Source organism: Falco punctatus, assembly GCF_963210335.1.
Source record: "Falco punctatus genome assembly, chromosome: 11".
In the NCBI taxonomy this organism is placed as follows: Eukaryota; Metazoa; Chordata; class Aves; order Falconiformes; family Falconidae; genus Falco; species Falco punctatus.
Window position 1 is genome coordinate 33,661,614 of NC_137591.1, and position 13,132 is coordinate 33,674,745.

The following is a 13,132-nucleotide window of genomic DNA, read 5'->3' on the forward strand; positions in this document are numbered from 1 at the left end:
TTCATAAAATATGCAGACAGAGCTAAGCTGAGGGCTATGACAAGTGGTTCTGAAGATTTATAGAAACCAGAGAAATGGTTGAGAATCAAAAAGATGGATCGTGGTAAAAAGCGAGGTACTATGCTTAAGAAAAATAGAAAATACATACAAAATAATTAAACAAGTAGAAAGATGGTAAAATAAATAGATTTAAAAAAAAAAAAAACACACCTAAATCTGCTTGGAATTTCACTGCAAGCATGCAAATTCTTACATAAAACAAGAACATTTGATGTATGACAACAAAATAGCTATGTTACTTTCCAGAGTTGTGTTAAGATCTCAATGAGAATAATGCCCCCTAAGAAAGATACTTAAAAAAAAAAAAAATCTGTTTAATTTCTTTTGAAAAACATCAAAGAGAGAAAAAAGTAAAGGAAATTCCTCAACAGGAAAGGCTGGACATTTTGTTTTTTCAAGAAAATACAAGCTTTTGGAGATGACTTCTAATAGAAAATGTTATTCAGAAACAGGAGGTGAACAATTGCTCAGCTAGGGAAAACAAGCTTTAGTTGGGGCAAAGAAGGCTGAACAAGAGATCTGCCTCATCCCTACAGTTCTGTGAACCCAGCACTGTAAATCTGAGTAAACCTATTGCGCTGACCAGCACTGCCATACAACTCGCTATATTCCCTTTCTGCTGACATCCATCGACTGTCTCTTCTTTCCTACTTAGTCTGCAAGCATTTGCCAGCATTGCAAGCATTTTGTGGGCACCTTCAGTGTCTGTACATACTCTGCTATAGGGCAGTCTTGGTCTGTTGGCAATGCCCAGTACACAAACTAATAATAGTAGCAGCTATTGTGCTAACCCAACCGAATAGTTCCTCGGAAAACGCAGAAGTATTATTACTGAAGGAAAATAAGGAACTCTAAGCAAAAGAACTGGGTTTAACTATATTTTAATGCAGGGTAAGAATTTCCTACAAGTGGACACAACATGAAATAAAAGAAGTTTTAAAGTGTTAAATATAATTTTTACATTTCAGAAACGATTGATCATGGAACAGATGTGTCAGTATGCAGGGAGCATTATTGTGGAGTGCCACAGTGGAGCTGTAGTCTAGAGCTATGCAGTCAAGAAAGTTCTGTTCAATGAAAATGTCAAATACGCGGTAATTACTAGCTGTTTCAGTATTTCAGTAGATTTACTATACTTGGATAAAATGGATTGTTTCAGTGATATTAAAAATACTCCAAGATTTATTTTTTTTTACTAATATTTTCTGAAACTAGTATGTTTCCAAACCTTATACATTTTGAGTAAGAGATAAAATATCATTGCAATGACATAGAGCTTGTGTAATTTAAAATAATATAATGTGATCTTTATCCTCATGGGGTTAAAAATAAGAAAAAGCATATAGAGAGGGATATAATTTTTTTTGTTATTAATATTCTTGGCCAACTTTTAGATAACCAGGTTATCATTTCATCTCACACCCAGGAAGAGGAGGGGGAAAAAAGTATAATTCTGCAAATAACAAGTCAGAAAGAAAAAAGTGCCACTCATCTCTGAAACCATGAAATTGTTTCTTCTTTGCAGTCACAGAAAGAGGAAAAGTTGGTCCTGTCTGTGACAGCAGGCGTACATGCTGTCCTTCACACATGGTCTTGCCCTTACAAAATATTCAATTATTCCTGTGTGGTTTGAGGGAAGTACAATAGAAAACTTAATTTGTACTAAGTATTTTTCACCTTTGGTTCTTATTTGGGTTACGTTGTTGTATTCTCCTAGTACATTTTTCAGTAATTGCTTGAAGCATGACCATGTAAAGTACTAATTTTGTTTACACCACTGCTACAAACTACAGTGCTGCCTTGACAACTAATAATCACTATACGAGTCATAAAAATTCCTACAAAATGTTAAACTATTTTAAAAACCTATAAGCATTATTTCAGGAGAACACTGTGAGAACAGGTGATTCTTTAGAAGCCGACATCCTCAGCAGGAAGGAGAACAGGAAGATGTATCTTTGATACATTTGATACCACTGAAGGAGAATTATTTATTAGGAAACTGCATTTCTAGACTTTCTGCAGGACAGCTGCGAGTCTTTAGTAAACTACAGCTGTAGTGATACCCTGCCCTTTCAGTCCCACAGTCAGTAACTCAAATGCGCCTGTAACTCAGAGATGATAGCTACCCTGACAGCTGGAGACAGGGTGACAAATAGCTTTTCCAGTTGAGACATTGACATAATTGAAATGTGCTGCCAGGGGAGAACAAAAGAGAGAGCACAGAGGCACAGCACCAAAACCCACGTGAAGGGTACAGCCCTTCCACTGTTCTGATTTTACTGGCACAGCAGGCTTAGGCTGTTCAGGTCGACTGTGATAATTGCGATCCCCTAACGGGATTGCCATCACACTTGAAACAGAGTGGCTTGATCTTTCATTAAACATTAAAAAAAGCTTACAAGCTGGCTGTAGAAGATGAAATGCAAAAACATTGCAAACGTGCTAAAGTTTATAGGAATACCCCCCTTTCAGTCTTTTATGACAATATCTTGAGAAAGTATAACTGAAATGGTATTATAAGATTGTATTTACCTTAAAATAGTATTAACATTTCTGATCAAAACACCTTTCTACTGCATTTGTTCAGCCAAAGACTAGGATGCAAATAGTTTCTACAGTGGAGAAGGCTTGGCATTGAAAACCAGAACTGTAAGAGATCTTACCTTATTTTCATGGGTGACTAAGCATACTCTTTATAGGTCTTTTATATCTTAAAAACCTTTACTCAGTAGCAGACCATATATATTTTCATTTTTCTAGCAAGTGTTCAGGGATACAAAATAAGTGACTAATCGGCATGTACCTGACCTTATGCTGTTTGGGAAGGGGCTTTAGGGATTTTAAGATCAAAATATGTTTTAACTCAGTCATATAGCCATTGCAAATTACACTTCTTTAAACATAGAGAATAACCTATTTCAGCCATGGTTTTCCCATCTGGAAAAATGATAGGTATCAAGACATTTATTCTTTACACAAGGAAGTCATAATAGTTCTATTTGTAAAATATTATTCAAAGCACAATTCTGTGCCACTCTGTAATCAGAAATGTCTACACTGGGAATATAATTAATGCCTTTCTTCAGTACAAGAAGAGCAGGATTTTATAAGAAGCTGCTCAGGAAGAACATAACCTGGTAAATGAAAACTAGGAATATTTGCAGAGGAACTTATTTACCCACTGTTTTTTTTTTCCTCTCTTTAATTCTTTAGAATTCAAGACAGTGAGATTTTACATCTCTCTGCTGAAGGCAAACTTGGCACTGCCAATATTATTCTTTTTTTGGCCAGTCATGATCATTCTTTATTAGCCTGACAAACAGTGCAGAGGTAGAAATTCCACAGCCTTCACCCCGATTATACTGAAAAATGCACTTTCATGTTATGGGGACAAGAAAGTACAAAGTGACCCAAAGCCTCTGTCTAGGGACCAGCAAGCATAGAGCTAATACCTTTGCTCTGATTAGAAGAAAACTACAGCTGCATATAGAGCTAATCTGTTGAAGGAAACCTGGCTGGAAGCAGGTGGGAGGAATTAGAAATTTCCCCAGGGCACTTACAAAAGGTTGTGCTTGAGGAAGGGCTGGTTTTAAATGACCATATGTTTTGGGGCAAGTAGAAATGACATACAGGGTGAAGAAAGAAAAGGGATGCTTAAGAATGGATTTGAAACGTCTCTTCCAACGTCATTCTTTCTGCAAAAATAATTTTGCATAAGGATACTCTGAACTTTGTAGAATAGTTAGTGGGAAGGTTTTGTGTTTGCCTTTGTATTTTTAAGGGGCCTCACTGCACTTCCATGTGGCAGCAGAGCTTCTCTAGCTCTAGGCAGTCATTGCTGCCCCTAACAGCCATAGCTAGTTTGTTCTGGAGGTTTTCAAGTTGCAATTATCTGCATTTCTGTCCAGATGTACACAGACCTATGAGCTTTGTTCTGTCAGATAATGAGACAGGAATACAGACCTGCCAGCATAACTTCTTCTAGCAAGGTAATAATAGTGGTATCATATGATGATCTAAGCCATATAACCTAAAAAAAAGTGCTGGCAGTCAAAATTGACAAGATTCAAGTATATTTAGTTTCATAGGCAAACAGGCTATATCTCTTATACAACCCTTGAACATTATTGGGGAGGTGAAAATCAGTATGGGTGGATGGATCAGTTGCTTTTAGCGTCTTTGCATCAAGCTGTCAGTCAAATTGCTGACAGCAGAAAAGGTCTGTTACTCACAGCATCAGAGTTGAGATTAGAAGGCATGCTTGATTTTATTTTTACAATTGTATACACCATCATTTTAAACAGAGCCGTATCTGTCATAGCTAAATTGTCCCAAACAAAAATGAATCCCTCAAATAGATGATGCAAGACAGAATAAGAAGACAGCAATATAACCCTTTGCCTGCTGAAGCCCTTTGGGTTTCTACCCACTCTTTACTGCAACAGGTCTCTTACCTCAACCACGTCAAAGCAAACTTAATTGCTTGGCACTTTGTGCTTGTTGGCCAAACATACCCACGTCTGGAACACTTCTGTGACCAGTTTGTTGACAAGATAAGAAAAAAATTGTTGGCTGTTTTAGGGGCTCCTGTGATAACTTTAGCATCTCTTTCCATATAAGACACATACAAACACAAGTAATGGTAAAAACCAGAAACACACTGCAGAGCTGCATGAAACATCATAAAAACATCATAAAATAATGAACCTGCTTTTATCTGGGGGGGGGGGGGGGGGGGGGGGCAGGGGGGGGATTTGCCCATAACTTACCTTAATCAAGACAAATCAAATAACAGAGGCATTCTATGGAAATAACCCTCTCTGCAAATCCTAAGCATTTAAATTGTGCCAAAACCCACAAAAATTAAAGTTGGAAACAGTGGATTTTGCAAAAATCTGTAACTTTGCTACTGTAAAAGGAGATAATTATTAAATTTAAAGATAGAATAATTGTAATTTAAGGTAAAGATCTGATCTTCTAAATTCAGTGTGTGCTTCAGTAAGTAGTGAATATGCTAAGTGTCTGTAATTCTCTTCCTCTTTTCCATGTCCCACCTGGCCTTTGACTTAATTGATTAAAGACAATAAAAAATAAGTATAAAAAACGGAAAATGCTCACCTTCCTTTTTATCTATACCTAGACATTTGAATATCTAACTACTCCCTGAGGCATCTTCAAAAGGATGAGCCATCAACATACTTTCAATAGCTCAAAAAAACCCCAGTAATCTTCTAAACACAAGTTTGGAAGCACAACTAATAAAGTAAATAAAGAATAGTGTGAAGCAGTTCAGAAATGGCTGGGGAATTAGAAGTGAATAACGTTTGTTCTGCGTCTGTGATAGGTATGAAATTTGCCATGAGCCACTGGAGGCTTCGCACTGGGACCTGTCCTCAATAATGAGACAGGAGTTGGTGTTTTGTTTTGGTTTTTGGGTGTTTTTTTTATCTTTACATCAAAGACAGTCAACTTTTCAAGCTTATGTAGTGGCTGATAAACACACTTCAGGATATTGATATTGTGCAAGACTGTTATGAGCCTTAGGATTCAAGACCCTCTGATACTGTTAATGTGTTAGTTTTGCTACATGATGTTATGCACAAAGTTATCCAACATTGAGGAAATGCCAGCAGCTGAAAAGTTTTCAGCACTGAATGGACATCAGTCACTAAAGAAAAGTGAATCTATAAGTGTACATATAAGTGCCTATTTATTAATTTGCAGTAGGTGTAAATAAGTGTATATCCATATTTAGGAGTTTTACAGCTTATGTAAGAGATGTACACTTCTCATACACTAAAATGCCTACATTAAGCACAAATAATATCATTAGTGAGCTCTGTGGATAATCTTGCTGTCTCTCTAAGTAAATTTAAAACCAGAATCTGTCAGAAAAGCTGACAATTCCATGTTAGAGCATCTGATTTACTGTATTTAATAGAGATCTTAACAGAAGAAGTCAGTAAATGCAAACAATTGTTCATATCAAGTCCTAAAATTATAGAAGCAAATGGTAAAATGTACCTAAGTTTAATGATCTCTAATATAAGTCTTCTGTGTGAGAGCTCAATACAAAGCCCACTGAAGTAAATTAAGAGACAGTCAGAAAATAAATCCACAAGCCACCAAGATTTTAAAATGGTATTTCTATTATTATGGTCTTAAAACTGTATTTTAGTAAATTATTCAAATCAATGACTGATCAATTTGAATTCTTTTGGTTCACAACATGTCCATTATCATACTATTTTTTGTAGCTTATTCAACATTTGAATGTAGTGAGAGTTTTTTCCTTGTATTTTGTACTGGGGATAATTCATTGTATCTACTTGACACCATACCCAGAATGCCAGTTAACTATGGTCACTACACGCATCTTCTTTGATTGGATTAATATAACTGATAAGTAAGCAGATACACATCCTAACTGAATCACACAAAAACATGTTGGTCTGCCCATTTTAAATGTGGCTTTGGGGAGAGAACAACTTAAATTGAAATATTTGTTTTCCAAAATTGTGCAAAGAAATGGGTACTAATGTTTACCTGGTATACACAAAAATAAGATTATTGTTTCCAATCAAAAAAAAGAAAGTTATAGCTTCTGAAAAAACTCAAAGGAGAGGATATCTGAACAGGCCATCCCATCACAAATTATGAATCTGAAAAATTGTCTTACATGTTTGGTATCAAATTGTTCTAAAAGAATTGGATCAATATAAAGTTACCCAGGCCAGAAATCCAGATGGTGTTGATTTCAGCCAACTAAAATTAGCTTCACTGCTTTTGACTCACTTATCTATTCCTGTTATATATGTGAATTTATGAGGAACTGGCCAACTGTCGAAAGCCATACCCCATTCATTACAGATGTGACTCCATCTTTTCCAGTTAAAGGATATTACAGTAGATCTTTTTTTAACCAAAGTATACAAGAAATTCAATTTTATCCAGGAGTTGGACTTTCTGTGATGAAAATAATAATCTGCTTGTTAATCAATTTGCACAATAGAAATATTAAATTTTTACTTTATCAATCAAAATCTCAGATGACTTTAAGAGAATAACTAATGACCTTTTACTTCCCCTCTGAATATATCAGCCTTGAATGTTTCAGATATGATTAATTCTCCTTTTTTATTTATATTTTAGCAGTGTCCCAGTACCTTAAGCTACAAGGTTTATTAACAACAAGGTTTGTTATATAAATTACATGCCACAGCAAGCCACAACTAAAATTCATGCAGTCTTCTATTAATAGACTAATAAGTAAAAGTAAATTATTTTGCTGTCTTATTTTACAAATAGTGTGCCACTACCATGTGATGATACAGCATGCATCTACAATATATGTGAATGATAGAAAATTGCCTCAAAAAAAACCCCAAAAACAACCAAAAAAAGGCTTACTGACTTTACATAAAATACATTCCCAAATGAATCCATATCAAATTAATCTGCAGAGATGTGAATACTGCTCAGTGATTACTAGCATACAATGAAGTTTTTAAGGTTTCTAGCAAGCAAGTTGAAAGGTACATTTGAAGTACACCCATCATGGGTTTTAACTTATAAATCTGTATTTATTTCCAGCTGTACTCGGTCAGAATCAAAGGCAAAAAAAGCAGAACTAAAAATGCTTGAAGTTCAAAGTGCAGGTATGTTGATTCAGAAAGGTCATTGTCAGTTAATCTGAGTTTCTCCATTGCAACCTGAACTGTGGTTTGTTAGAAGTATTTCTCAATACTCACACATCTTCTTAAGCGGTATCATAAGAAGATAAAAGGCAGAAGAGTTCTGTCAGAACATCCACTGGAAGCTCCCTGATAATGAGCGAGCCTACTAGCAAGGAAAAGCAAGAATGTGTAGTCTTTGCCTAATTTAATTTTGTATAGAACAACAAATTTCTATATACTCTAACACAAAGCATTCACAAAAGTTTTCTTTTGAAGGAAGGATTTAAAAGTTGTTGGCTTGTAATTACTGAGTTAAATTTGTCCAACAACTTCTGAATGGTAAAGGTGAGGCAGTTCAAAGCTTGACGTAAATGGACAAAATGCTACCGGTTTTATTTTGACATTAAAAAGAGGAAGAAGAAAACCCTTCAAATTGTCATTAAAACTACAGGCTGGCTAAATGCATTAGTCACAGCTATATATATTAGGTTTAAATTGCAAAGTTGATGTAACTTCTAGGCAATAGTGGAGTCTACTCAATTGTGTCCACTGCATACTACATTTATATTACCTGTGTGTTCTGTGCGTCATCTGTTCTACTATTCCATAAACTCAACTTAGAAGGTGAATACAAAATTCAGGATGAGCTTAATGAAGCAAAATTCCATTTGTGAAGGCAGTTCTTTCAACAAGTATTACAATCTGATATGACCAATTACCTTTGTGTCTATTCTCAAGTTAGAAATTCAAACCATACATTGCACATATCATAGGAGATTACACTGTAATATAAATGCTGATGCTGAAGTGATAGCCAGGTCAGGACTGTAAATGAGGTGTGGTATGTCAGTAGATCTGTCCATAAAAAAAACATTTTCAATTAATACAGCATTTCAGACCCAGAACAGAGAATACAAAGAGTGAAGAAGCAAAACGTACACAGAGCTAGGATTCTTTTGAAGCTAAAATGGGAGGAGTATTGTTCTTTACCTCCATCACTATTTTCTATTTATAAGGTTTTCCTCTACATTAGAAAGTGATTACAGATTAATTTCTAATACTAGTGCTTCTTGCACTTCATTTCTCTGCATTCCCTGAGTGCACAGTTGACACATGGTAGCAAGTATTATCCTCTGTTACACTTCAGTGGAACTTCTGTCTTTTTAGTCCAGTACCCAATTTACAGTAGAGAAGTAGCTAACAGCAATCACCTTCTTCCAGGTGCTCTGTTTATCATTTCCCTGTTTCTGTGCTTGATAGCTTCCCTGTGAGGAGGTGCAAGATATTTCCGTCTTCTTTCATGTGTATTTTCCTGCTATTTCATTATCATCTGCTAATAGCATTTCAGCAAATACTTAAATGTGTTGTCTGGAATAACGACGACTACACGGCTGAAAATGTGCTGAGATTGCAGCGTATGCAGCAACTGTGTCGTTGGTTCAATGTTATCTTGTCCTCCCCTCGGTTTGTTGTGCTCTTTTCAAGTACCTTGTCACCATAGTTCTAGTTTGGCAAAGAACTTTTTGTTTAATTATTGCATTTCTACAATATTTGTACCTTGATGAAGGCACTGAAGAGATTCTCTCCTTCACCATTAGGACTGGTGAGTTATTTCTTCAGTCCCCATTTGCCATTTGCATCGAGGCAATTACACACACCCCTGACAGAGTTAACTGTTGTCCTCAGGTAAAAGGCTTGGCTTTATCAAGCAAGGGAATTCACTTTAAATCCTCTTACCTTTTATCGCCACCAGCATAGGCACATAATGGACTGGCAACAGCCCGTTCCCAACCCTTCCCAGGAGCTGTGCTGAGGGGCAGGATGAAGGCCTCATCTCTAAAGCTATCCAACCTTTTTCATGTAGGTGGTAATCCCACTCAGGTTTGCTTTAGCTGCAAGTCTTACTTTTCTCCGTTTGCTCTCAGTCAGCTTTCACAGTGAGGAATTATTTTTCTCATTATAATCACTAGCTTTTCTTCGTAAGATATTACAGAGCTCAGAAATGACTTTGAGCGTGCCCTTCCCCCGTTTTACCAATCAGTTGGCATGGTGACACCACAGCTGCTGCAAATCACAGGAAAGATGAATAACGGGTACGTTTTAGATGGAAGTTCATGCTGAAGAAACCAGTAAATTTGCAATCATAGCACTTGTTCTTTGGGTGGCTATGCTCTTGTGGCTGTCGCTAGAGGAAAAAATATTTTGGAAGTGTTGTAACTAATGTATGAACAAGCTTGTGTTGAGAAACAAGCTACGATGTGATCTGAAGCATTTACATTCTGTGCATGAGGTGGTTCTTGGCTTCACGAGCAGAGATGGAGCCCACACAGGTTGGTATCACGCAGATCCAGTGACACCAAGGTGCAGCTGAAGGTGCTGCCTCAGCTTTGAACTCCTCTGGCCTTCCACAGTGTCATGACACCTCCAGCACTCCAAGCTGTGAAAGTTTAGAGTTAAGCCCATCTCGTCAAACTGTAATATTCATTCTTTCTAGGGCAGCCACAGCTCTGGAGATCACTAGATGACAGGGCAATGAATTAAGCCACAATGCCTGTGACAATCCTGTATGCCAGAATCAGAGCTGGGCCGCTTCTCCTCCTCCCATCCTGCTCAGAAGTAGATGGAGATGGGCCAAAATACACTGCCAGTGCTTTCTACCGCTGCCTTTTTTGGATTGGTTTGGATTGCAGGATGGTATTTTTGCCACATAATTGCCTTATCTGACCTTGTAGCTTGCCTGATCAGACCTTACATAATTTGTAACAGTCCTGTGGGCACTCCCTTTGAAGATCACTTCTCATACATCCCCTGGGTCCCATTTGGAAATTCCCAGTGGCATCTTAGGATCAGAGCCAACTGTATTCATTCTTTTTACTAGATTTTTTTCCTTTCCCCCTCAGTATCCTGCTTTTTCAGAGTCGTTTATTTCTTGATTTGTGTTAACAACCCTGAACAGGTCTAATAGATCTTTTCCCCAGGCCCCTCCTTCCCCTGGTAGCAGGTATTTCTCTACAAAGTGGTTTATGGACCATTCAGATTTGCAGCCAAGACTTAAAAAATCTTCAAAAATCAAACTGAAATTTTCGATGCTTGTGTTTTTGAAAAGCAGCAAGTGGCTCTTTTAAAATTACTAATACTCCTTTAACTGGCAGTGTGCTTGAATTTGGTTCTGGATGTTCCAGTTTTCTGCCTAGAACACGCTTTTTGCAAATGGAGAGCATTCCCATTAAAATGAGGTTTTCAATGGAAATGCTGACACACTGCAGCAGAAAAGCTAGTGCCTTTGAAATTATGCAGGACTTAATAACCAGAAAAGTAAGCAAGACCTGAAAAACTCAAGGCATCCAGGTGGGATATATTCGTTGACACAAATTATGTTCTTATAAATATGAAACTGTCCTTTTGCACTGATGAGGTGATGATGGGTTTAGCTTATGTTTTTTAGAAATGTTGTACCAAGTGCAAGGAAGGGTATTCCCAAGCTCAGTTACTTAGCAAATCAACCAGTATTAAATTAGACAACCATACTATTCTTCAGCACAACCGGGAGTTCTAGTCCTGACCTTCCTCTCATGTCTTCAACTTTTTTTTTTTTTAATTGGTGAATCAATTTATTATTTATAACAGCAATATCTCATGCTTTGCAGGAGCAGACTGAAACACATTTCAAGAAAGGGTTGCCTTTGTAAATGGGGAGATACAATTAAGCAAAGTGACCAAGGCTATTCAGGAGACAATTGGCAGACACAGAAATGGACCAGGTCTCCTTGGATTTGTTTGTAATGCCCTCCTAGCTAGGATTAGGTTTTGTTTTAATTCATAAAAGTTAAGATGGTGAAAGTGCTAACATCAATAGACTTTAATTTGACTTTCATTGCTAGTATATATACATATATGTGTGTATACAGATATAGTTGGCATGCTACGTATATATTCATACATATTCTTGGAAGTCAAAGTCAACTAAATAATGCTTTTTGAAAAGGGGTCTTTTTCTCCTCCTTTCTTTGTGTCTTCTTAAAAGTGCTATATCTGGGAAGAGCATCTAATAATTCCACCATTGCTAATGCTGATTCAATAACTAAAAATGAAAACAGAATATATGTAAACTGTGTTCCTGCGTTAGAGAACACAAATATACACTGCATGTCTGGACAACTCTTGTGGGGTTATTTTGCTTTTAACTGTGAGGTTTCCACTATGCCTGCTGGGGAAAAGCTAGACTGGTGTTTTCATGACATTGAACGTAAGTAGCATGGCTTCACTGTGGAAATCCTGATCGAACTAGACAGCCAAATCTATCAGATCCCAATCCCACATGTATCCATGAGAAATAGGAGGTGGTTTCTAGCTTTATAAAATTCAGTAGGAATTCTGACAAGATTTGCAGTTACTTTTAAAATATTTAAAGTGATAAAAGCGTTCAAAACAACACATTAAAGAAATTATACATAGAAATAAAGTGTATCTGAACCTAAAGCGTGTCTACCTCGTGACTCTTCCTTGTCAGTTCATCTTAGAGCAGTTTACAAGGGAGCTGAGAAGCGCTATCCTCATTTTAAAGGTGCCACCCATAGTTAAAATGTTCAAAATCATCCAGCCAGCTAGCAAGACACCTTGTTTCTTGTCTGGCCCTACAATCACTTAATTCCAAAAAGAGGATAATAAAAGCCAGCCCAGTTGCTGTTCTGTCTGTAATGAATGACAGGGTAGCAAAACTAGTGATGAGAAAACAGAAAAAGAGCTGTAACTGTTGCTTTTGTCTTGATTTTTTTTTTTTTTTTCACTGCTTAAATACCTATGCTATATCTGAAAAGGAAAGGTAAATGGAAAATTTTAACTGCTGTTTACTTTAGGCATGATATTCTGCCTCCTTGGACTGTGTCAGTAGTGCAGTGCAGGCTACCACGCATGGGGCTTGGGGACGTCTGTAACTTGGAGGCATGTGTGCACATGTACCATAAGAATTGCACAGCTATAAGATCGGGGAAAGATTATCTCAGAATAATTTCCACAAAATGTTTTATTTTATAAAAGAATCTCTACTTTCAGAGTCCTTCAAAATTTTGAAATGTTTGGAATAAGAGCTGGAATCTGCAACTCTCCAGAGAAACAGAAATTTTTTAGATATATGATTCTTAATATTAGTATTTTTATTTCATCTTTGTTGTTTTGTGAAGTGTATGTTTCAGGGATGTTCTAGGTTGTGATCTATTTTTACATTTGTTGTGATCAGTCCGAGCTTGAATAGCTTCTGGTACTCTGGAAAAGCTTAAACTCTGAACTGGTTGGAAGGAGAAGGGAGAAAATGCAAACTGAGAACGGAACCTGCATTAACGAAGACTAGAAGATGACAGGAACTCAGTGGCTGGGCTGCAATGCATGTTTTCCCC

The 13,132-nt window shown here is 36.9% G+C and overlaps 1 protein-coding gene across 3 annotated transcripts in view; it reads right to left on the bottom strand.

Annotated features, from left to right (window-relative positions):
- BRINP3 (BMP/retinoic acid inducible neural specific 3) overlaps positions 1-13,132 on the bottom strand; it is a 220,875-nt gene that overhangs the window by 120,203 nt on the left and 87,540 nt on the right. The window contains exon 2 of one of the 3 annotated variants that reach the window (XM_080407511.1): positions 1-13,132. This exon is cut by the window's left edge and continues 14,459 nt beyond it; it is cut by the window's right edge and continues 21,667 nt beyond it. The exons of the other annotated variants lie outside the window; for them this stretch is intronic. The gene's annotated coding sequence lies outside the window, so the exon portion shown is untranslated. 3 annotated transcript variants of the gene reach the window in all.